Genomic DNA, 25,214 nt, shown 5'->3' with positions numbered 1-25,214 from the left:
GGAAATAAAACTTGCCTGGGATTTGTACTAATAATTTGCTCCTCACATGAATTTTCAGCCCGTATTCGTATCACTTTGGTGATTAAAACAAACAAACTTCAAGCTGCAAATGTAAAGTGGTCCCACACATTCAAGCAATAGTGACTGATGGAACCACGTAGAAGGAAAACTCCGTCTTACCTGCGAGACTGAATCTGAGTCCTAGATTTCAAAGATTGCCACAAACAATTCTGTAAAGAAAATGAGTAGCTCCTGGTCAAAAATAACTAAGCAGACAGTTAGGTGGGGCATCATGGGTACACACAGGAGAAGAGACAGGCAATAGAAAGAGAGCTGTAAAGACTTTAGACATTGGTATTTTCAGCCACGAATTATAAAATAACAAACCTTGAGATGACGGAATAAGAAACTACCAAAAATAACCAGGCAGCTTTGAATAAATTATAGCAGAGTGAGGCCTGAAGAGCAACCGGAGGGCTTTCACTCCGAGGGGTCTGTAGCGAAGACATGGAGAGTAGTGCACGTTCACTGGCTTGCCTCAGAGCTTTGTCAACTGCTATAAATCACAATATAATCCACAGGGAACTCGGTTATCTTGATGTTCCATAGAACTTCACACTGGTCACCAATATCAGTGACATCGTGGTAATTGGATATTCCCAGCAAGAGGAACCATAAAGCATTTCATAACATATCTAACAAAGGATGTGCAAGACCTTTATTGAGAAAATAATAAAACATTATTGTAAGACTTAAAGAAATAAAGAGCAGTATACCAGGAAGAATCTATGTTACAAATACATCAACCTTTCCACATTTTATCAATAAATTAATGTAATTCCTATCAAAATTCCAGAAGGGATTTTTGTACAACCAAAAGGTTTACCTTAAAAGTTATATGGAAGAATAAAGGACACAGAATATCCAATAAAAACTGAGAAGAAATGAGTCAGGAATTACACTACCAGGAAATAATTGAAACAGTGTGGTATTGGTATACAGGAAGCCAAGTAGGCCAATGGGCTGAGAGAGAACCAAGAAACAGGCCCCTCCATTTATAGAAACTCGTTTTGTGACAGATCTGGCATTACAAAGGAGTAAGAAAAGATGGACTTTTTAATAAATGTTATAGGGACAACTGGCCATTGATGAAGGAAAATGTTAATTGGATCTTAAATCCACAGCATATAGAGAAATTAATCTAGATGGATAAAAGGCATGTATGTAAAAAGCAAAACTTGAACATCTTTAGAGAAACAACACGTGAGAGTATCTTTATGAATAGGAAGAAATTACTTAATTACTTAAAAAGAAATTACTTAAATGAGGCACAAAAATTAGAAGCAAGAAGAGATTGATTTAAATGACATTAAAATAAAAATTCTGTATCATAAAAAATACAATAAATGGAAAGGTATGTAATAGATTGGGAAAATATAAGAACATAAAGGCAAAATGTTAATGTCAAGAATATATAAAAATTCTTGCTAATCAACTTTTTAAATAATAACCAAACAACCCAATGGAAATTGGGCAAGTATATATTTCAGGACAATTCACATACACAAAAATACAAATGGTCAATAATATAAGGATAGATAGTCCACTTCAGAAGGAATCAGGAAAATGCTAAATATAAAATAAGGCGTCACTTCATACTTATCAGACCGGCAAAAATGTAAAAGTCTGAGAACAAATGGTGAGGGGATCGAGAAACAGAAACCCTGTGGGATGTGTATATTGGCATAACCGTGGAGAATAATTTGTTGACGGCAATAAGGAATATGGTGTACACACTCTTCAGCCCAGCCATCTCTCCAAGGTATATGACCGAGACAGCTCCCGTCCTGCGGAAGGAGACACGTTCACGCCATCCAAGACGTGCACGCGCACGTAGGACTGTTCTTACGGACTTTTGAGGAATGCTAACAGATGAGCACCCTCTTCCTCATCACGATCGTCATTCTAAATCTGCACTTTATGTGCAGAAGTTCCCATAGCGCTGGATGCGGTAAGTGAGACAAACATAACCTTCATCTAGGAGGACGTGAAAATTGGCAAGTGCACACACGCACGCGTGCACGCACACGTACACGCACAACCCATAAAAGCACTTGACAAACTCATAAAGTATTTATGGAACGAACTCCTAATTATCAGTGGTGACGGAATACAGACCTGGTGCCATCCTGGAGAGGGCGATTATTATAAGACCCAGACCTTATTTTAGCCAATAATTTCAACCTTCTTTCCTGTCAATTTTTGTGAACCTTTTATTTATTGAAAACTCTATTGAGGTTATTACCCTAGTCTGAGGGGAAAGACCGGAAAAACTAACAAAGAGCTGAAGAATGTGAGGCCATCATTTTCTTTGTCTAAGTACTTAGCCACTTTAGGGTGACGGGGTAAGGAGGGAGCTATCGTTTGCACTGTGTGCTCAGTTCCCAATTCTCTAGTGAAAAAAAAAAAATACTCCAAGTCTCATTTACTTTGCAGTGTCCATCAGGTTTCTCTTTCTGCAGATCTTCTGAGTGAAGAATTGAGCTTTTTAGTAATAATATTATTGAATTGGGAAGGAAGGTGGACGTGATGAACGATGATTATGAGGTCATGTTTATTAGCTATCAACCTTCAAAACAGATCGTTCTTTCCAAGTGCTCTGCAGAGGGGTTTGTAGTCTCGATAACATTGGATCAGAAAAGTTCCCCCAAAGCTCCAAACTCAAACGTTGGGCATGTTTGTGCTGACGTGTAATGGATCCGTGAACTGTAGCTGTGTAAATACCCATAACCACCAGTGGCATGATTCAGAGATTCAGTCACTAATGCTCTTCAGCACGCAACTTCAGGACTCCAGAGAACTTCCATTAAGCCCCAAATTCTCCCATCACTAGATTGGCTGATTGCTACAATTGGAACTATTAAAGGTTCATTTTTATGGTGCAAGAGTTCCTTCACTGCCACAATGTAAAAACTCTCCAGGAAGCAAATGCATTAAGCATCAGTCATTTAAATCATAATGAGAATGAGAATGCAGGGCCACCTCTACCTTCAGTTTACAAATGATCAGTTTGAAGGTCTTTAAAACTCAGCTATCATATGTATTCAATAATTTCATTATTTGAAAGCGATCTGGGAGAAAATTCTTGTTAGGTTTTTATTTTGCATATCCAGACCTCAAATAATATTTACATGTTTGAATCTAGCTTCCATACTGCAAATATTAAGTAAGAAATGAAGTGTATATTTATGTGCTTAGCCCCAGGTTTTTATGCACATATGTTCATCTGTTTATAGCAATTGAAGATCATAACAATTACAGTTAGTAGAGAAACGTGACTTTTTTGCCTTTTAGTAAAAATTTGATTAGGTAAAATATGTGACAGTCATTCCAGATAGTCTTATTTTCCCAATTACCTTAAGATTAATCCCTTAAATTCTGAAAAGGTAACAGATTTAAAAATAAAAATAAAAATCATAAAACCTGAATTAATGTTAGCATTAAATTTGGGTTTTTTAAGCCTTTATTGCCTGTCAAATTGAAATATCTTATAGGAAATGGAATACCTTAAAATCTATTCAGTTTTCAAAACAGAAAATAATATGGGAGAAAACCAATCATGTATAATATCCTCATTTAAAACAATCATGGTTAGGGGCACCTGGGTGGCTCAGTCGGTTGAGTGGCTGCCTTTGGTTCGAGTCATGACCTAGGATGCTGGGATCAAGCCCCACATCCTCATCCTGTCAGGCTCTCTGCTCAGTGGGGAGTCTGCTTCTCCCTCTCCCTCTCCTCCTCCCCACCACACAGGCATGCTCTCTCTCTCTCACTCTCTTTGTCTCAAATAAATAAAATCTTAAAAAAATAAAACAGTGATAGTTAGAATTTTGCAGTACTAGTCTCTCCCAGTCTTGTCTCATGGACATATGTGGTTTTAACATAGTCGTAATCAAAATGTAAATAAAAACTTTACACTGATTTTTCACTGAACCTTATAAGAACAACTTGCCATGTTTTATATGAGCCTTATATCTGTAATTTTAATTAACACTGAAATATTACAGTGATTTACTTAATTTTCCTATGGTTGAATATGTAATATTTAAATGCCAATTTTTGATTTGTAAATGGTGCTGTTGTTAATCTTCACGAACGTTGCATTTTAAAAAATCTAAGATACGTTCCGAGAAATAAAATTCTGAGTCAGAGAATGTGAGCATTTTTAAAAACTCTTGATACACGCTGTCAACTTGCTTTGCAGAAATTTATTTTTACCAATTTACACAGGTGCAGTATTGCACTGGCATTACCATCATCTTAACAGAGTTCACTAAATATAGTTTAATCTTTTTCTGGTCACTATTATGAATATCAGTGATACGTGTAGACATAAAGAGTTAAAAGGTCATGAATATCTGAAGAAAGTCTGGAACTTGATAAAAGACTTGGTGATGAAAAGCAGTTTATCTTTTCTTTTCTTCCTTTCCTTTCCTTTTCATGAGGAGTAGGAGTACCTTTTCTTTTTCTTATTAAGGTGGAGTGAAGTCTGGCAGATGAATGACTTCTGGTCAATCTATTAAAGACATGTCTTGCTACAAAACTAATAAGTCAAAGCTGAAGCAAACTCCCTTTAGATTTTACTTTCATCTTCTGGAAAATCAAATTACGTCCTTCCTTGTTGCTATCGATGTATTTTGATTTGTGGGTATCATTAAAAATATAATCTATGTTTACTAAGCAACTCTGTTGGCTGTCAGGCAGCTCTCTGACAGCTTGCACCCAGAATTTGATCCTTCGTTTGGTGATGGAGCCAGACCCTAACTATATTTCTCAGTATGGTGCCATCATTGTGTTATAACAGAACTTTTATAATATGTTTCTGGTCTTTGGTAAGGCTAACACATGTCCTTAGGGGCTTCTGATCACTAATTGAGACTTTTCCTCCTGATCTTGAGAGTTTCTTTCGTCCTTTGAACATTGGATTTCTTTATCTCTACTTTCTTCCCTTTACTGAAGAAAAGCTTGCTATCCCATTTTTTTCTAATCCACAGGCAGCAGCCACCTACACCACTGTCTTCAAATCCCAGTTCCATCACTTACTAATGGCATAACCTTATACAAGTTACTTAACTTCAGGCTTCGATTTCCCAATGTATAAAATAGAAATAATATTCCTTATCACACAGGGTTGTTCGTGAGTACAGAAGGTGTGAGTCTAATTCTCTAGGCTAATGAATGCAAGAAATCTAACTTTATGTGCTTTAATGTGCATTGATTTTTGCCTCCGATTTTTGCATGGCTTGGGGTGAATTTTAACCCTCTTATCATTGGACCCATTCACATTAGAACTGGGACAGATTGCTAAGTTGCTTGGAAAATGGGGAAGGCAGTATGGACCAGTAGTCTTCAGAGTTGTATGAGTATCACAGACACCTTCTATTTCTAAGCCAACAGTGGTGCTGGAACACACTAGCATTCCACTCTTATGCCCACTTTAGGATGCGGTCATCTTTGACAAGGCCAGGGACCCAGTTTCTGTGGTCATCCTAGAATCACTTCAGAGCCATTCCTGTGTTTCAGGTGCTTTTTCCTGGAGAAGAGCCCTTGGTCTTTCTTGCTTGGGAATCACAGACCTCTCCCTCCTGCCCAAACTGGTGTGTGTGTGTGTGTGTGTGTGTGTGTGTGTGTGTGTGGTGTTCAATTGCTGTTTTGTCTGGAGAGAAGACTTTCACTGAATCTTTTTTTGAAACCATAGCTAAAAGAATACTAAGAAAAATGTTTAGCTTTAAAAAAAAAAATCTAGAGTCTTGCTGGCTGCCTCTCTTTGCTCTTCCCTGAAGAAATAATACACAGAACTTGCTAACTTTATGAATGAGTGAAAGGAGACGGGGCAAACACAAAGAAAAAAAATCCAATTATCAATAATCTCAGAATATTATCTAGCCAAAAGGGGGTTTAATGAGATTCCTCCTCCTCCCCTGCCTTCTCTCTGTATTTTCTATTTTTTTGCTTCTTCTTCTTCTGCTTGTTACAGCAAAAAATGGTAGTGGGAGGGGCAGAGTGGTCTTTTATAACCCTCACAAGCCAATCATAATTCAACTTTTCTTATGAGTAGTGAACTGACCAATCACAGTGTGTCTAGATTTTGGCTCCTTTCTGCTCTCACTTACTAGTTACTGAAAATTCAGGACTGTTTCATAAGAAATATTTGCTCATTTTTCTGGCTACTTCTGGTCCTGGAATTGTTTTAGCAGCCTGAAGGTCCCGGGAATCTAGACACTGGGAAACTGAGGTTTTCTGTGTTAAACCTCTCCATGTTTTCTCAGGATGAATTGACCAAAAGGTTCAATGTAGTACACCACTTTTACTCTGTGGGCACTTAACAAATACTTGTTGACGAATTGGCAACAATTCCTGGTCTACTTGTGGGAAAATGGGGAGGTAAAATAAATTAGTCAGGCCACCATGCTTCCTCAGTCACCCGAGGGAAGAGTTATTAGTGGCTACACACAGTAACTGAAAATAGACATCTGGTCAGGAAAACCTGAAGAAAGAGGGACTATTGGGGCCACTTTCAGTAAACACTTACACAAGATATTTCAGTAATATGTGAAGGGAGTGTCTGAGGTAAGTTTTCTTTGGAAATCATTAGAAAAAGCCCTTATTACCAACAGAGAGGTCATTGAAATGGTTATTACTAGTTTAAAATATGATGTCAGAGAGCTTTCTCTTTTCCAGCTCACTCTTTCTGCTCTAACAAATGGGAGGCTGCGCCATGCAGTAGCCAATCTTGTTTTAAGGAGTTCAAAGCAATATTCAGGGAATAATAGTCAATGCTCATTTGTTTGTTTGACAACATTAATGCTGTTATACTTGAGTACAAATTAAACTATAGCTAAATATAAGCTTACGACGAACTTCTCTTTGAGTCTAGACTTTCCATTATTTTGGAAGAATAGGTGAACATATGTTCCTTTATATGCGTGCATATTTATGGCCTCTGGATAGAAAGCCTTTTTCTAAGATGAGGATCTTGCCCTGATGCCTTTAGCCAACATTTGGGGTTCCAGCCAAAAATCTCAGGAAAGTTGACAGCCTGGTTTATCCCTGTAGGGTATTAGTCACCCTATAAAACTTTAGAAGTATTTATATCGGCTACACAAAAACACCTCTTCTATCTGAGGGAAAGTCAACCCTTTTCACTTAACTTAAAAAAAAAACCCAAAGTCAAGCTATAACGATATAAACCACCATGTATGAAAGATCACCTTTAAAATCACCTATAAATGCTAGACCTCCTGATTTCCACACGCATGTGTAGTTCATGAACAATGTGCACTTTTTTTCAGTTTATTTTAGCTTGTACAACAACCAGAAGAGCTGTTCTGGGGTCACCAGCTGCCTTCTGCTCCCTCCAGCTGATCACTAGTGCTGAACAAATGAGGAGGGACAGGAAGAATGGGAGGGACGTCACTTGGAGGAGGAGAGAGCAGTGTGACTAAAATCTCCATGTTTCTACAGTTCAAGGAAATGTTTTATGCCAATGCATGTTTTATGTCAATCAAACATGTAAAAGTTACCGTGGCTGCGTAAGGCCATAAAGATGCACTTTTAAACTCTTAAAAATAAGGTACCATAATTACATCTTATAGAACTGTGTGTCCCATGAGTCTCTTTGCTATTTTTAAGATACCCATGGTGAATGAGGTAAAGCAAGGGGGAGGGAATGGGGAGAGAAACCCTTTGAGTTCTGTGTGCAGAAAAATGCAAAAGCTGTCCAGATTTGCATGTCGGATCTCTCTCTCTCTTTCTCTCTGATTTATTAACTTTAATAACTGTGGGATCTCTCTCCACTTTGGTTTTGAGAACTGAAGTCATTACAGTTCAAGAATACTTTTTCTCCTGAAGTAATCTCTGGTGGTGTCAGTCATCTGGGAAAGTGAAACAGCTTTATTTCTTTTTCTTTCTTTCTTTTAACCCTTAACTAACATCCTAGACATTTCTGCTTGGAAATTGAACGCTTGCGCATTCACCACAATGGTGCCTCCTCGGCAGTGATACAGTTAGATGTGAGGAGCGCCTGGGTGGCTCAGTTCGTTGAGCATCTGCCTTCGGCTCAGGTCATGATCTCCAGGTCCTGGGATCGATCCCCGTCTCGGGCTTCCTGCTCAATGGGAAGTCTGCCTCTCTCTCTCCCCTTCTGCCTCTCCCCATTGCTCTTTCTCTCTCTCTCAAATAAATAAGTAAAATCTTAAAAAAAAAAAAAAAGCTTAGACACAGAAATATTTGTAGTTGAAGTTACTAGTGTTACTGAATAGGTCTAAGGGTCTCATTTTGGAGAAAGAGATCCAGGAGCAGTGAAGCTGAGCAGAGACACTGTGAAAGTGATGGGATCAGGCAGTTCTTCAGCCTCTGTTGCTTAAGGAGCCAGCCGATCTGGAGGTGGGGCAGTGTCCTCTTTCTGAGCCAGAGAGATCCAATGCCTGCCTCTCTCCGTGTTGTGCTTCTTGACTCTGCACATGTTAAGTTTGTCCAAAGCTTTGCTGGGCAAGAACGATGGCCTAGACTCAGGAATTTATGAATTATGAAGAAAGTATTGGCTTTGCCCATAACTAGTGATGTCTACCAGACACTTTCCCCTATTAGTTTCGTTTTATCTTCTGTAAAACAGCTAAATTAGACTTGATGATTATAAAACAACTTTGAACAAATCTTCAGGTTCCAGCTGAAGACAAGTGTGTGGGAAGGCCAACTGGTGGCTGGAGATGCAATGCTCTATGTGATTCCAAATTTATGTATTTCAGTGGAGCAGAATTCTCATTCTGAGCATTAGCAAATAGGCTTAATCAACACAGTTACCTGTCCCATCAGAGAGTGTGTGCATATGGGACAACACTGGTTTGATGGTACTGTCATCACGAAAGGCCTTGGAAGTTATGATTCATCTAAGTCATGAGAAATTTCTACAAGTCAATTGGATCTCACTTGTATAAACAGAAAGAAAATGAAACAGTAAGAACATAAAAGTCCACTTAAATTTAAGAATTAATAAAGTCTTCTCTGAGTTCACGAGGGATGAAGACAACAAAGGGTATAAGAACAACTTAAGGAGTTAAGTTATGAAGTCTCTGCCATAAACCCATCAGTGTCTCCATCGGGAATCTAGTGGCGTTTCTGGTCATTCTACAACCTCAAATGGATAAGAGCGATAAAATTTACTCGGTAAAACCTAATTATTTTCTTAGTAAGTTGGAATCTTTTAAGTAAAGGATGATTTGTAATCAAGTATAAAAATGTTTAAAAGGATCAAATATACAGTATTAACATTTCAAGGTTTAAAATATGTGCATCTGTTTAATCATTTATATACTTGCAATAGGTAAGAGAATTTTACCTGTCAAACAGGTCAGTTTTTAAAATTTTCCATTTACAATGAATAATTGAGTAACTGCTTTAGACCTGTGATTTTAAGTTGAAATCTTAACTAAGTTTATATACAGTATTATTTAAGAGAAAGTAATTATCATCATTTCTAGAAATTTAAATCATTAAATATATGAGTTATATCAGTACTTGGGGAAGTTTTGCTAAGTCAGATAATTGAATTCCCCTCCCAAAAAGGAAGCCAAATATATTAAATGTACATAATGCATTTAATATATTTAAAGAAATTTTATTACCGATTTTATAAATTATTTAAAGTCTCTTAAAAGTGGCTGCTGAACATTTACTGGACTTATAAATAAAATAATAAGATTTCAAGCTAAACTTAAAAACTTAAGGAAAACCTAGATTTTGGTCTTATAACTTCAATAATGCAGATAATAAGTTTAAAGCTAAAGAAAGCCTCATAAAAGTTTTTTTGAAGTGCGCAAAACACATCCTGAAGAAAACTTCACGTTTAACTGTTAATATAGCTTAAACTGATTTAAGTCTAATGCTGAGTGTTTAACCTTGACTCAGAGAAATACATATTTTGTGAGTCTATTCCATGCAAGTTATATCTCTACTTTAAAGCTCAACCCCCCTCTTTCTTCCCCAAAGGCAGAATAGGCTGCATTGCTGCCATCGATATTAGCCAGGTAGCTTCTATTGAAAAGCATATCCCTCTTGAGTCTCTATAGTTTAAACAAACAAACAAAAAAATTCCTCTTTTGCTGATATTTAGTGAGTGATTCTCTGGGACTGGAGGCGTGGGGAGTCCCCAAGCCATAACTCAGGAAGCCAAGTGGTTTAGCCTTATGACTGAGTTGTCTGGTTCATGCATGTCCAAGATCAAGGTGAAGAAGGGGACCTAAGAAATTGTGCAGAGGCTATGAAAGCAGAACCTGGAAGGACAGACACCACTCCCTCCCTCTCCATTGGCCAGAGATAGTCACATGGTAGGAAATGAGCCTCTTTGTCCAGGAGGAAAAAGAAGTGGTTTGATGTATACATAGCGTTGGCTCTGCCATACTTCACAGGTTAATTTGCTCCTCCCAAACAAATCCATGATGTAAATGTATCATTTCCATAGAAAATATTGATTGTGATTTGGGTGGAAGGAAATATTTCCCCAACAATGTATATAAATGAACAAAAGAACTGGCAGTGAATTTTACCCCTTACCCTGAGACTGTCAAGCTTTTAGGTGTTGGTTCTGTTAACACAGCAAAAAGTGCAGGGGAGACTTGGCAGTTCTGTGATTAACGGAGGCATTCTTGAAAGGATCCCAGGCCACACTGGGTCGTTTGGGATTTGGGTCCCCCTGAAATGTCCTCTTTAGTTGTCTGTATACCCTAAATTTAAAAAATCATTGTTATGTTATCTCTTCATCTTATGTCCAGTAAGTCCAGGCTTAATCATAGAATAGAGAATGTAAAGACTTTTCCCAAATGCCAGTGTATGTCTTGGAACTATTTTTCAAGTAAATCACTTAGAACTGATCCAACTATTTCACTTCAATAGAAACTACTCCTTTGGAAACAAATAAAACAGAAAAGAGGAAATAATTTTATTATGTATACAAAATTATTCATTTATTATTTCTTTCAATGATAGTATCTATATCATAAATGATTGGTTCTTTTAAGCCAAAGAAAATTTTGCTTGACTTTTCCATATTCTTAATAATAAGCATGTATTAAACACTTACTATATGCCATATTATTAAGCATGTATTTTGGGTCATGCATTTTCATGATTTCTGAACCAAATTAATGGTCTGGATAAATCAAACCCAATTCTACTTTTTGTCTGACTTACATCTTTCTATGTATAATTATATCTTGATTTATTCACTCATTATAAAAGCATTTTCTGTGTGATTACTGCGTATCAAATCCTGTGAAAGACAATGTGAGAAAGTAGTCCCTATTCTTGAGAGGCTTCATTTCAGAAACCCTAGAACCAAGTGCTTGGAACTAAAATGCCCCAGTTATAGTCCCAAATTATCTGTTATTCTAGAATGTCAGTTGGCACAACAGAGTAAAAATACTCGATTTCTAGTCCCAATTGCAGATACTTTAGGCACATTAACTTGGGAACTTGGTCTTAAACAATTTAATTCACTAAATTATGTCTAGGAACATTCAAAATAGGCAGCAGAACAAAACTTAAACATCTTCAACAGGAAAAGAAGTTTCTACATTTGTCATAAGAATTTCTACATTGCCAGAATCCATTTGTAATCAAAAGCTCTTGCCAACTATCAAGAATCCATTCACTTGGGCTATTTCACTCACGTAAGAACTATTTCAAAGTGTATTCTTTCCAGCATCATTTTAACAGTGAGACTCATTCTGCATTTATGGTTATATCCTGGCAAAAGCAAAAATGCTGTAGAATAAGTGTCCTCTGAAAGAACAATTATAAAGAATTATAAAAATTATGCACTGGCTATTAGTCACCCCAATTTGTTGATCAGTACATTTTTGCCCAGGTTAATGATTTTGCTACAAACCTAATGATATCAGGCTGGTGATATCACATTAAGATAGCACAGTAATTAAAGTGTTGGTTTATCTCTTTGTGCTCCAAACACACAGCAATGATAGACAAACTTTGAAAAAGAAAATAATAAATGAATAGTCAAGCTCAAAAATGAGACCAGTATCACGGGGGCCAGAAACAGAACAATGCCCAAACATAGAGCAGATGAACCATATGTTTACTGGGTTCTAAGTCCAGAAGGAAGCAAGGAGTAACAACCAGGAGTCCAGCCAGTGTTGACTAAAAGGGACCAAAACTGCTCTAAGGAAGAGGAGAACAGATCTATTTTGCATCTTTGAAATCCTTGATGATGTAATAATTTCTCAAATTTCTTGAAGAATGTTGTGTTGTGTTGATTTGATTCAGTATTTTTTATTATTTTGATGGGGAGGAGCAACTTTAGGGGCTTCTAGTTGACCCTTTCTCCCAAAGTAGCCATTTCTGTGGAGGTCTAGGAATTAATATGGGCACTCTCCACATACCTGGGTATGTCTCATCCAGTTAGGCATTCGAACACTGAGAAAATCCTTGGGGTGGGGTTCAGGATCCTCTGGATAGACTTAGATCAACAATCCATTTGTTACTTCACTTCTGTGACTGCTGCACCATCAAGTGATTTCAGGCCCCAAAGAATTAGCAGCAGTTCAGAGCCAGTATCCAATATTTATTGAAAGCCTGAAAATGTCTATTATTCCAATGCAAGTCACCCTGGTAAGTAGTCACAACTCATTTTGTGAATGGAGAGGAGGAAGATTCACGATATCAACTTCTGGAGATGTAGCTGTCCTTCTGCAGGCAGACTGCCTTCCCTTTCATTCAAAAGTTTCTGGGTCTGTGAATTGGCTCAGGTCTGAGACTTGATTGAGATCATGGCTTTCTATTGTGGTGATACAGACTGTTCACCAGACTTACAGTCTTTGTCACTTATTAATATTAAGTAATATTTGCATAGGCTGTCTCAATCATAGAGAAACCATAACCAATTAACCACTACCAAAGCTTTGTGTGAAACAAACTATTCTGTTTGCTACTTCCACCCTGCTTCCCATTATAGTAACCATGCACACCATGTTTCTGGTGGTTAATTGCTGCTGACCTCATTGAAGAAAAGATCCAATTATCCCCCAAAGAATTCAAGGGAACTTTTCCAATGTCAGCATCTGACACTATCATCCACAGCTTGCCGAGAAAGGTCATTATAGAACCTATCAAAGATGCCAACTCTCCTTTTTCTAGTGTTATCTTTCAAAGTCCAGGTGGAAGAAATGTCTGCTGAACCCACTAGAGAACAGAGTTAGGGATGGGTGACCAGGTTGCCCTTAATAAATCTTTAGCATTCTTGCCTACCTATGCTTACGGTTTTTTTTTTCTACAGGTTATCAAGGAAGTTGTGGGATTTCACCCTTTATTTCTTTAACATGGGCCATGATTGATTCTAGGTTTCAATGAACAAACCAAGAAATCTGTTAGAGACTAGTTCTGAAAGCAGTGAAAGGTGGTGGGGGATCTTCAGGACAGTCAGCTTTCCCCTAAAAGAAAATTACTCCAGTGGGTGTCATTACTATTCTTTGAACAAGAGGAGGCTAATGACCTCAGACAGGAGAGAAAAAGCGCTCCTAGTGAGGAGGAATGGTGGTGGGATTTGGTGATTCAAGTTACACAGTTTCACTAATGTCTACCCAAATGTCCTAAAACCAATCCTCAGAGTTCCTTTATATGGGGATCAATGCCCCAACTTTAAGAGGCATACCAAGATTGTAAATTAATCAGGTTGTATTGGTCACCTGAGTATATATGGCCTCAGTTATTAGAAATCTCAGCCATGGAGCTGTAAGAAATAGGGATTCTTTCACAGCAATTATAGAAGCTGTCTAGTTTTCTTACCTGTGCTTTAAGTTGTAAATTAAATAATTAAACTTTTAAAATATTTTGTGTTCTATGGTACGGTCAAAAATAGGCAGTCTATTCCACAGTTCTACGTTTTATTTCATCCATAATATCCTATTAAAATGCTAAATGGCTTTTCAAATTCTTAACTTTAATAACTTAACCCTGACAATTACTGATGAAAGGTTTTTAATGTAATAGTTTTATAATATACACACAATAAGTACACAAATCATGAAGGACCATCTTGGCAAACTTTTACAAAATGAACACACCTTTGTTATTGACACCCTGGTTAAGAAACAGGACATTATCAAAATTCCAGAAGCCCCACATACACTGTTTTAGTCAATAAAAAAGATAAAACTATCCTGATTTTTTAAAAAGATTTTTTATTATTTATTTATTTGATAGAGAGAGAGACAGCCAGCGAGAGAGGGAACACAGGCAGGGGGAGTGGGAGAGGAAGAAGCAGGCTCCCAGTGGAGGAGCCTGATGTGGGGCTCGATCTCAGGACTCTGGGATCACACGCTGAGCCGAAGGCAGACGCTTAATGACTGAGCCACCCAGGCACCCTAAACTATCCTGATTTTTAAATGTATAGATTGGTTTTAACTATTTTAAAATCTGTGAATAAATTAAGTGTGCATATTTTAAAATAAGCTTATTCCTACGCAAATAAGTGAATCATGGAACATTACATCAAAAACTAAGGATATACTGTATGGTGACTAACATAACATAATAAAAATATTATTATAAAAATAAAAAAATAAAAAAAATAAAATTAGCTTATTCCTAGAATAAACCCTAGTTTGATTTGCTAATTTTTATTTATGATTTTTGTATCTGTGTTCTATTTTTCCTGTGTTTTATTGTCCTACTGAAGTTTTATCATCAAGATTATGCTGGACCTATAAGATGAATAGGGAAATATTCATCCTCTCTTTCTAATATCTGCAAAATTTGGATCAGACTATTGTTATTTCTTCCTGAAATATCTGGAAGAAATCATTAGTGAAGCAGTTTGATCCTGGAGTTTTTCTTTGTGAGATTTTTGTAAACAAATTAAATTAGTTTATAAGACATGGAGTATATTAGTTTCCTGTGACTGCATAACAAATTACCATACACTTTATGGCTTAAGAGAACAGAAATTTATGTTTTCACAATCTTGGAGACCAGAAAGTCCAAAATCAATGTCATCATGGCCTCATTTCCTCCAAAGACTCTAGTGGCCGGCCAATCCTTTCTTTCCTTTGCCATTGGATTTAGGGCTCACCCAGAAAACCCAGGATGACCTCATCTTGAGATCCTAAACTTAATAATATATATAAAGACCTTTTTTCCAAATAAGTTCATACCAATATGTTCCCTATGGACATATCTGTTTGAGGTGTTACCACCCAACCCATTACATAGGGTTGTTCAGATTTCCCATTTATTCTTATAATTTTATATGTCTCTTTATTCTTACAGTTATAGTAAATTATGTTTTTCAAGAAAAATTCCCTTTTTTAAAGAGTTCAAAATATATTGGTATAAAGGCATTCTTTATTATCTTTTTAATATTTGTGAAGTCTGTACTGATGTTATCTTCTTATTCCTGTTATTGGTAATTTATGTTTCCTCTCCTTTTTTCTTCATTAATCTTGCTTGGGGCTTATCAATTTTATTAATCTCTTCAAAGAAACAAACGCTGTCTTCACTGATTATTTCTTCTGAACTTTGCTTCCTATTTCATTGACTTCTTTTCTTTCCCTCCCTTCTTCCTTCCTTCCTTCCTTCCTTCCTTCCTTCCTTCCTTCCTTCCTTCCTTCCCTCCCTCCCCCTCTCTCTCTTTTCTTTCTTTCTTTCTTTCTTTCTTTCTTTCTTTCTTTCTTTCTTTCTTTCTTTCTTTCTTTCTTTCTTTCTTTCTTTCTTTCTTTCTTTCACAGAGAGAAAGCCAGAGAGAGAGGGAACACAAGCAGGGGGAGTGAGAGAGGAAGAAGCAGGCTCCTAGCAGAGGAGCCTGATGTGGCACTCGATCCCAGAACCCTGGGATCATGCCCTGAACTGAAGGCAGACGCTTAATGACTGAGCCACCCAGGCGCCCCCATTGACTTCTATTCTTATCTATGGTTTCCTTTCTTGATATTTCATTTTCCTTTTCTTTTTCTAACTTCATGAGATGAAATTGTTGATTTTAGTTTTTTTAAATTTTTAACTTTCTACTCTTAAGTCTATATATTTTCCTTAAAGAATCCATTTGATATCTCTCTCAGTTTTAATATAGTATATATTAATAATATTTGATTTAAACCATTTTAAATTTGCATTGTTGTTTCTTCATGGATCATGTGTTATTTAGACACACGTCATTTAGTATTTGAGACATATGAGGGCTGCTAGTCTTTTCTTTGTTATTTATTTTTAGTGTCATTCTATTATATTCCAAGAACATATTCTGAGTGATTTCTCTCAGATAATTTTTCTTCTGTTTAAAAATCTTCCTTTCCTTATTTCTTTTAGTACCTGCTTACCACTGGTGAATTGTACTCTTTTTGTCTGGAAATATAGATTTTTAAAGATTTGTTTATTTATTTGAAGAGAGAGGGGCAGAGGGAGAATGAAAGAGAGTCTTAAGCAGACTCTGCAACCAGCATGGAGAATGGAGCTAAACAAACTTAGGGCTAAATCTCATGACCCTAAGATCACGACCTGAGCCAAAACCAAGAGTCGGATGCTTAATCACTGCGCCACCCTGGCACCCCTGTCTGGAAATACTTTTATTTTACTGCCATTGTAGAAGGATATTTGTTCTGGATATAGAATTCTAGATTGGAGGATGGTTTTTTGTTTGTTTGTTTGTTTGTTTGTTTGTTTACAGTATTTTAATTGTGTCATTCCATTGCCTTCTATCTTCGTGGGTTTTTTTAGAAGTCATTCTTACTTATTGTTGCTCCTCTGAAGGTAATTTGGTTTTTTTTCTGGTTGCTTTTAAGAATCTTCTCTTTGTCTTTGGTTTTCAGAATTCTTATTATGATGTATGTAATGTTATTTCATTCATATTTATCCTGTTTGATTTATCCAGTTTGAGGTTCACTGAGTTTCTTGCACTTGTGAGTTAAGATATTACATAAGGTTTGGAAAATTATTGTCCATTATCTACTCAAATATTATTTCTTCCCTGGCCTCTCCATCCTTTCCTTTTAGAACTCCTGTTATATGTATATTAGACCTTTTCATCTTATCCCAAACTTCTGTCTATTCTTTTTTGTGTTTTTCATTATTTTTTCTCTGTGTGCTTTAATTTGGATTTTTTATTAAGCTTTCTTCCAGTTTATTAATCCTTTCTTCTGCTGTGTCTAATCTGCTGCTAAACCCATCTAATGATATGTTAACTTGGACATTGTATTTTTCCACCTAGAATGCCCATTTGATGCTTTTGAATATAATATTTCCATTCCCTGATTACTTTTATCTTTCTATCCATTTTATCTAAGTTTTCTTCTATTTTCTGGAATATATTTATAGTAGTTATTTTGAAGTCTTTGTCAGATAACTCCAATATTTGTATTATCTTTGGTTTGGTTATCATTGCTTGTTTTTTTCTATTGTTGTTGTTTTGGTTATGAGATCTTCCCTTTCTTCTTATTTCCTCTCCTCCTCCTCCTCCTCCTCCTCCTCCTCCTCCTCCTTCTTCTTCTCCTCCTCCTCCTCCTCCTCCTTCTTCTTCTTCTTCTCCTCCTCCTCCTCCTTCTCCTCCTCCTCCTCCTCCTCCTCCTCCTCCTCCTCCTCCTCCTCCTCCTCCTCCTCCTCCTTCTTCTTCTTCTTCTTCCCCTCCTTCTCCTCCTCCATCTTCTTCTCTTTGAAAAGTTTCTTAATTTTATTTGAATGCCATCAGTATATATGCAGAATTGTGGATATTTCAGATAACTGAGTCATCCTTCTCTCTGGCAGGTCTATTTGATCCCCGTTATAAATCAGGGATTGTGTAAGTCAGGGCTGGATTGCAAATATGGTAGTAGGCAGTCTACATTTGGTGTGCTCCTGGCCATTTTGAATTATCAACTAAGAGACTGAGGTCCTAAATTCTAATCCTTAGCTTATAATACTGTTGAAAGCTCTGTCTGATTTAAAGATGGTTTCCACTTTGACAAATGTCCTTAGGGGACCAATTCCTGTCAAACTTGTGGGTCCCCATTTTTTTCTGCTTTCTCTATGTATTAAGATAGTATTGTTCAGCTTTAAACCCACTCTTAAGTATTCTTCCTATAACAATGGAGATTCTCCAAATTTCTCTTTTGCCAAGTGGCAACCTGTTAAATGCTTTTAACAGAGCCAATAGAGGGTGCTATGAATCTAGGGAAGCAAGTGTTATATGAACGAATCTAGAGGACAATACTGGAGAAGAGACTTATTTATTCCTGTTTGTTTTATGTGAGCTTCCTATTTGCTTCTGTCTCTTGTCAGTGGCTCCCCAGGCTCACTTCTTCACACCAAATGTGGCCAATCATTCAAGACCCAGTGGTTAAATCCAGTTTGCAGTTTTTCCAACACTTGAAAGAACTAGCCTTTTTGTGCCCCCCTCAGGGACATCAGAACTAGCCAGCTGGGACCAACTACTCAGAAGCTGGGGCTGCAGCCCCATGGAAGCCCTCCTCTGAATTCAGAGATATTTACACCGCTGAGCAGCACTTCTATTTCAGAGGTCTGAATTTTCACATCTTAGGGCCCTTACTCTAAACTTTGACATTTTACTAATTTTAACCTCTTCTGTTCATTCTCCAGAGTCTTGAGTGTGATAGCTGTCTCCTGCTACTCTTATCTCTATCATGTATTAGTATTTTTTGTTTTGTTTTGTCTTACTTTTTTAGGTCTCCAATACATAGTATAAATATATGTACTCTCTGTTAAAATAATTGCTATGGTTTCTGTTTCCTGATTCTACTATGAATGATATGGAACATTTATTTATTTGCAAACAGCATGGTTGTGTACTTAGAGAATCCCAAGGAATCTACAGAGAAGCTACCATAACCATTAAATGGATTTAACAGGGTCATAGGATATCAACTCAAAATATCAAAATCATTTTATTTTTATATACTACCAATGAAAAAATGGGGGGAGTAAAACAAGAAGCATTTACAGAAGTCTCAAAAAATCTGAAATACTGAGGCACAAATTTAATGAACGATGTGAAAGTTTATACACTGGAAGTTAAAAAATTTGCTGAGAGAAATTAAAGACCTAACAAATGCAGGAACACACTGTGGCAGTTTAAAAAGATGTCTACAAATTTTTGATACTCCTCTCTTTAAGAGGTGGGTCCTAATTCCTCTTCCCCTTGAGTGTGGGCTATACTTGTAGAAATAAAGCCATGAGGGCACATAAGCCTTGGAAGATAGTAGAAAGGGGGCTCATGAAGGGTTGGTAATGTCGTATTTTGGTGCTGCTAGGTATGAATTATTCTGTTTTTGAAAAATCAGTAGAATGTACACTCATCATGTGCACTTTTCTGTATGTACATTATACTTTCATGAAATGTAGAAATAAATATAAATATATATACAGCAGATATATTTGTAGGTGAAATGGAATACCTTGAAACAAGGATGCTCATTATCACTGCTTTTATTCAACATGGTACTAGAAGTCCTTAGATGACACAGTTAATTAAAGAAATCAAGAGTAGTTATTAGGACTAAAAGGAAAGAATCAAAGCTGTCATTGTTTGTACACAATATGATTTTTTCATATGTGGAAAATGCAAAATAATACCAGATAATCTATTAGCATGAAAAAAATGGATTTAGAATTTTTATATACAGCAACAATTATATAATAAAATATTATATACCATTTATATACACATTTTTTATTTATAAACATCATGTAACAATGTTATTTAACAAAATAAAAGTTTATAATAATGTCAAAACACCAAATACATGGGAATAAATTTAATAAAAATGTGTAAGACTTCTACAAAGAACACTATAAATATTACTAAGAGATATTTTTAAAAGACCTCGATTTATGGAGGAATACACCATGTATATGAATTTGAATACTAAATATTATAAAGATATTAATTTTCCTAAAGTTGATCTTTAGATGCAAAGCAATCTTAATCAAAATCTCAACAGGTGAGTGATGACTTAGATTTCTTGCTTTGAAAGTTAGTTATATGATTATGGTGCCCACTGGCATTAGCAGAACTGGTCTATGCGGATTTTGAATGGTTATACAAATATTGAGGAAGTGGACTTTCCTATTGCACAAGTGCTCACGGCTTCTGAGCCTAGGTCTACATAATGTTTCTCAGGTAGATGACTGGTCAGCTAATTTAACAATTTAGCATAATTTATGATCAATGGATAATATTTGCAAAATAATTTTATAAGAACACATGCTAATTACTAACATGGGCAAATTAAATTCTACCATGGCTAGAATTAATTAGTTCAAAAAGTCAAAATCTAGGTGCTCCCACTAGCTTGGCTTTTACTTGTCAGTGTATTATTTTTAGACTATACAATAATAATTATATTATGGGTCTATGACAGGAGGGAGGATGGAAACCTTTGGATTTTCACTGTATTGTATTCAAGGAAGCTTTTTGAAAAAGACATCCTTGGGGCGCCTGGGTGGCTCAGTTGTTAAGCGTCTGCCTTCGGCTCAGGGCGTGATCCCGGCGTTATGGGATCGAGCCCCACATCAGGCTCCTCCGCTGGGAGCCTGCTTCTTCCTCTCCCACTCCCCCTGCTTGTGTTTCCTCTCTCACTGGCTGTCTCTGTCTCTCAAATAAATAAATAAAATCTTTAAAAAAAAAGAAAAAGAAAAAGACATCCTTGAAGAAAATGAGGATGTCTCTGGGTCACTTTGAACATTATGATAATTATTATAATACTAGTATGATTTTCTTTGATTTACATTATCATCAAACAGAAATGCATTTGAATGCTCCCCCTCATTCTGAGACTCAGAAAGAGGAAAAAAAAACCTTCCCTTTCAAAGCAATTAAAAAAGCAATGATCTCCGTCTCCCCAGACTTTATTTTCCCTTGCTCCTGTTCTTCTCTATAGCCTTGGTTTCACTCTACAAACAGGTTCATTTCTTTCATTCAAAAGCAAACAAAAAGTTTTCTATGAAGCATTAACCTCTTCTTGCTAAATACCTATTGTTTTGTTTTCCTCTTCAATCAAGCTTCTTCAAAAATAGTGTACCTCACAAGTTAATATAGATTTCTTTTTTTTTTTTTTTTAAAGATTTTATTTATTTATGTGACAGAGAGACAGCCAGCGAGAGAGGGAACACAGCAGGGGAGAGGGAGAGGAAGAAGCAGGCTCCCAGCCTAAACGCCAGGATCACGCCCTGAGCCAAAGGCAGACGCTTAACGACTGCGCTACCCAGGCGCCCCAATATAGATTTATTTTCTATGTGCCCATTAACCTTGTCTCTTGTTGAATCCTATCATTCCGTAATTATCTACTATGATAGTCTACATTCAGTTCTTATTTGTTTTTTTTTCCATCCTCTTCAACCTTCACTTTGCCACTTCTTTCTCCTTGAAATCCTTTCTTCCCTAGGCATCTGCTACTCCATACTGCACTAGCTCCCACCTCTCTGTTTCCTCTTGCTCTCCTTCACTAATTCTTCCTTCTTCACTTCAATGTAAGTATTCAACAAGATTTATCTTTAGTAATTTTCTTTTCTCAACCTCTGTCTCCTCCTGGATGATTTCATTTATCCTCTTACCTTTAATTTTTTCCCGTAGGTAAAAATTGTGTTTCTCCCATAGACCTTGCCTTAAAATCCAACTGCCTATTAAAATTTTTCACCTAAATATCTCATGAGCAGTCAAAATCAACATCTCCTCAGCAACTCTCTATCTTCCCACGTCCCCCACCTCTGCAACTATTGTACTCAATTTTCTGTACCCCCCGTGGTAATTTACCATCTACCCAGTCTCCCAGGCCCAAAACTCAAGGATATTTATAATCTTAACTTTCTTCATCCCGGGACATAGCCAGTTAACCCTGAAGCCTTAGCTAACCCACCTCTCCCATGTCTCTGGGAGGTAGCCCTTCCTGGTTATTTTCATTACCATCGTCTTAGTTCTGTGTCTTTTCATCTCTTATGTGGGCTTTCGTGTTCATTTCCTGACCTTCCTATCTCCAATCTTCTCCGTCTCTAGCTTTTTCTTTATCTACTAGGTGTACTGTTTTATTAGAACGCAAATCCGACACTTCTCCATTTTCAGCCATCCTAGGGTTCTCCGTTGCCCATGCCCGTGCTCAGTCTCCTTGAACTGACATTCAAGACCCTTGCTGATCTGGCCCATGAGTGTCTCTCCAGTTTTCTCTAGTAATAATGAACTGCCTGTTCTCTGAGCTTGCTATGTGGCTTATTTCTCTCTGCCTTCATACATGCTGTTTCTTCTTCCTACTGTGCTTTCCCCAGTTTGTCTGATCTGATAGATTCCTGTCTGTACTTTATAACTGCTTCTGACACAGCCGATCAGTAATTTCTTTGCTCTGTTTAGCATCTTCATATTTCTAGTACTACAGCTGCCACAGAGGCTAGTGTCTGTCTCAAACACCACACTGCAAATTCCTTGAGGACAAGAGCCATAGCTTATGTTTTTCCTGGTATCTAGCATAGTACCTAGCACATAGTAGGTGCTCTGTTTATTGAATTGAATTCATTCTATGTAGATCTCTAGCAAAACATTGGTAATTCATGAATGAACAACAGATCAAATTGACTGATTAATTCAATATAACCTCATTGTCATGCAGTGTGTGCCAATCGTACTGGCTTCTGAGGATACAGAATAAATGAGAAATCATAGTCCTTGCCCACCTGGCGCATAAAATCCTGGAATTATCAGTGTCTTCCTCTTCACCTTGCTGTGACAATGGTTTCCTGCCCTCCAGGTTGCTCCACTTCCTCTCTTCCCTGTTTCTTGTGGTTTGTTTGAATTTTGTGCTAATCTAAATTCCTCACGAACACCTTCCATCACCCGCTCATTGATCCATGACCTGTTCTTTTGACTGAATTGCGTTTTAAAGGCCCCTGGCTTAACTTTGCTGGTTCTAATGCTGACTGCCGTGAAATGACCCCGGTCCCAAGTGACTATCATTCATGTTTTTCCAAAAAAAATACAATGTACCTACAGTGTTAACGCAAATAAGCCCATGTCATATTAGCAAATATGGTAAATTCAAGACCAGTAGACCAGAAATAACCTGCCTCTTGTTATCTTATGCGGTCATGTGAACAAAATTGGAATATTTCTTTCCTCAAAGGTGGGAACTGAGTCAGAGGCCATCTGTGTGGCCCTTGCTCACCAGTCCTGAGTGACTAATAATTAATTTAGGCTGAATGTAATTACTCCCTAGTTAACAGTAGTTTTTCTGCACTTTCCTCAGTTGGCTCTGGAGACACACTGTTGAGTGTGATGTATGACTCCTGGCACAGAATGAAATCTGAGCCCTGTGGAAGGACACAGACAGGGGAAGCTGCTCTGTGCCTTGCTAATGAATTTATGGGTTCAACACTCTTATCTGAAGTGCAGCAGAGAGGTGTTTTCAAAGAGCATGAGCAAAGAAAGAACAGGGGAAGCTTCACTTTCTTCGACTTTTGGAATCTTATCACCTCCCTTTGCACTATAAAACAATTTACGCTGCTGTAAGGGAAAGGGAACAGTGTGTTTGTCGAAGACAGGGAGGGATCTAGGGGAGGGAGGTTACTCAGAGTCAACTGAACATTTTTTTGTCAGAAGTTATAAGATCCAGCCAATTTGGAAATATTTCAATATATTAAATTTTCTTGTAAGCAATGAAAGATCATTAGCTATTCTGTAACCGAATCACTACATTTATATATTGTTATGATCCTTCCGTATCTATTTTGTATGTGAATTTTATGAAACGAGCAATGTTTTTTTCCTGAAAACAGAAATTAAGAGTGTTTCACTAGCATTCATTCCCTGCACTGTAAGGGCATATGAAGGAAAGGAAAAGGTAGGAAGTGGCAAAAGAAGAGAGGGAGGGAGAGAGGAAAAGAAGGACAAATAGAGAAAGAAAAGGAAGGAAGGAGGGAAGGTGGAAGGGAGGGGGAGAAAAGAGTAGTTTTTACTTTGCACTTATTGTGTACCAAAGTTAGGCCAGGTGGCATCTGCCTGCCCCTCACTCCCACCACAGACTTCTGCATTAGGGTCGTGGACAGCCAGAGCAACCTTTTCCCTCCTGGAGAATACTGGCAGCAGCCTCTCAGACTTCCAGACAGTCTGCGCGGGCTCACCCTCACCCTCATCCTCGCCCACGTATCTGTTGGGCATATCCCACAGAAATCTCAGCAAAGGTAAAAATGACTGACTAGAATGAGGACCTGTCCTTTTTTTCTTAACATATAAAAGATGATAAGAAACACAAGTTTTCATTAAACCACCATAAACTGGTTAGAAGAATTCTAACATGGGATTTGGAATTTCTCCACAAAATATAACCGTAGAAAATTATTTTCTACCTAAATGAAACTGTTTTAAAACATTTTTGGAACTTAGATCTTGCTTGTGTTAATTCCCTCCAGCCCAACACCAGCAGAGACACACTTGGAGCCAAATAGGCTGAGTTTATTGACTTGTTTCAGTGAGGGACGGTGCGCACTGTGGAGATGGTAGGCATCACCGTCAGAGGCCGTTAGGAATTATTAGAGGATTTGGTCTTGTGTTAGGTGATTTGCAGGAGAGTTCATGGAGCCAGGGCTTTGCTCTGGATTGGATAATGTCAGGAAGGGGAGGTAACCTTACAATTGGGTATCTTAATAAATTCTACCTAATAGGAGAGAAGACTAGAAAGAGAGCAGAGCTATTGGTAAGAAAGCAGCAGTAACTCTAACAGCCCAGATAGGGAACATATTCATGTTTTTGTCTATGTCCAGAGAAGACCAGGGAGTACTTTCACTCTTGTCTTGATTCACCGTGGATACTGGGTGCCTAGACTGATGTGGGTGTTCCGTGAAATCACTTCTGTTCAACGGTAGAAAGGCAAGGCCTAGCCAGCAGTGCCAGGCCAGCCCCCGATGTCAGGGAGTGCTCTAGTCCTCCTCTCCTGGGAGCTAGAATTCACTGAAATAAAGGCAAATGACAGGATTTTGGCTTATAATTTAGAAATCAAAATAAAAAGGCACATTTATCTCCATTTCCCAAAAGCCTATAAAGGGAACCTAGTTTTTAAGGTCAAATGAATGTGAAATAAAGCAAAGAAACTGGTTATTTTAAGGTGTATCTAATAAAAAAGACAAAAAGGTATCATTGTTATCTAGTTGTTTAAGAAATTCTGCATATTCAGTTTATATTATTA

This window comes from Ursus arctos, unplaced genomic scaffold, assembly GCF_023065955.2.
Source record: "Ursus arctos isolate Adak ecotype North America unplaced genomic scaffold, UrsArc2.0 scaffold_29, whole genome shotgun sequence".
Lineage (NCBI taxonomy): Eukaryota > Metazoa > Chordata > Mammalia > Carnivora > Ursidae > Ursus > Ursus arctos.
Note: the sequence above shows the minus strand (reverse complement) of the source record.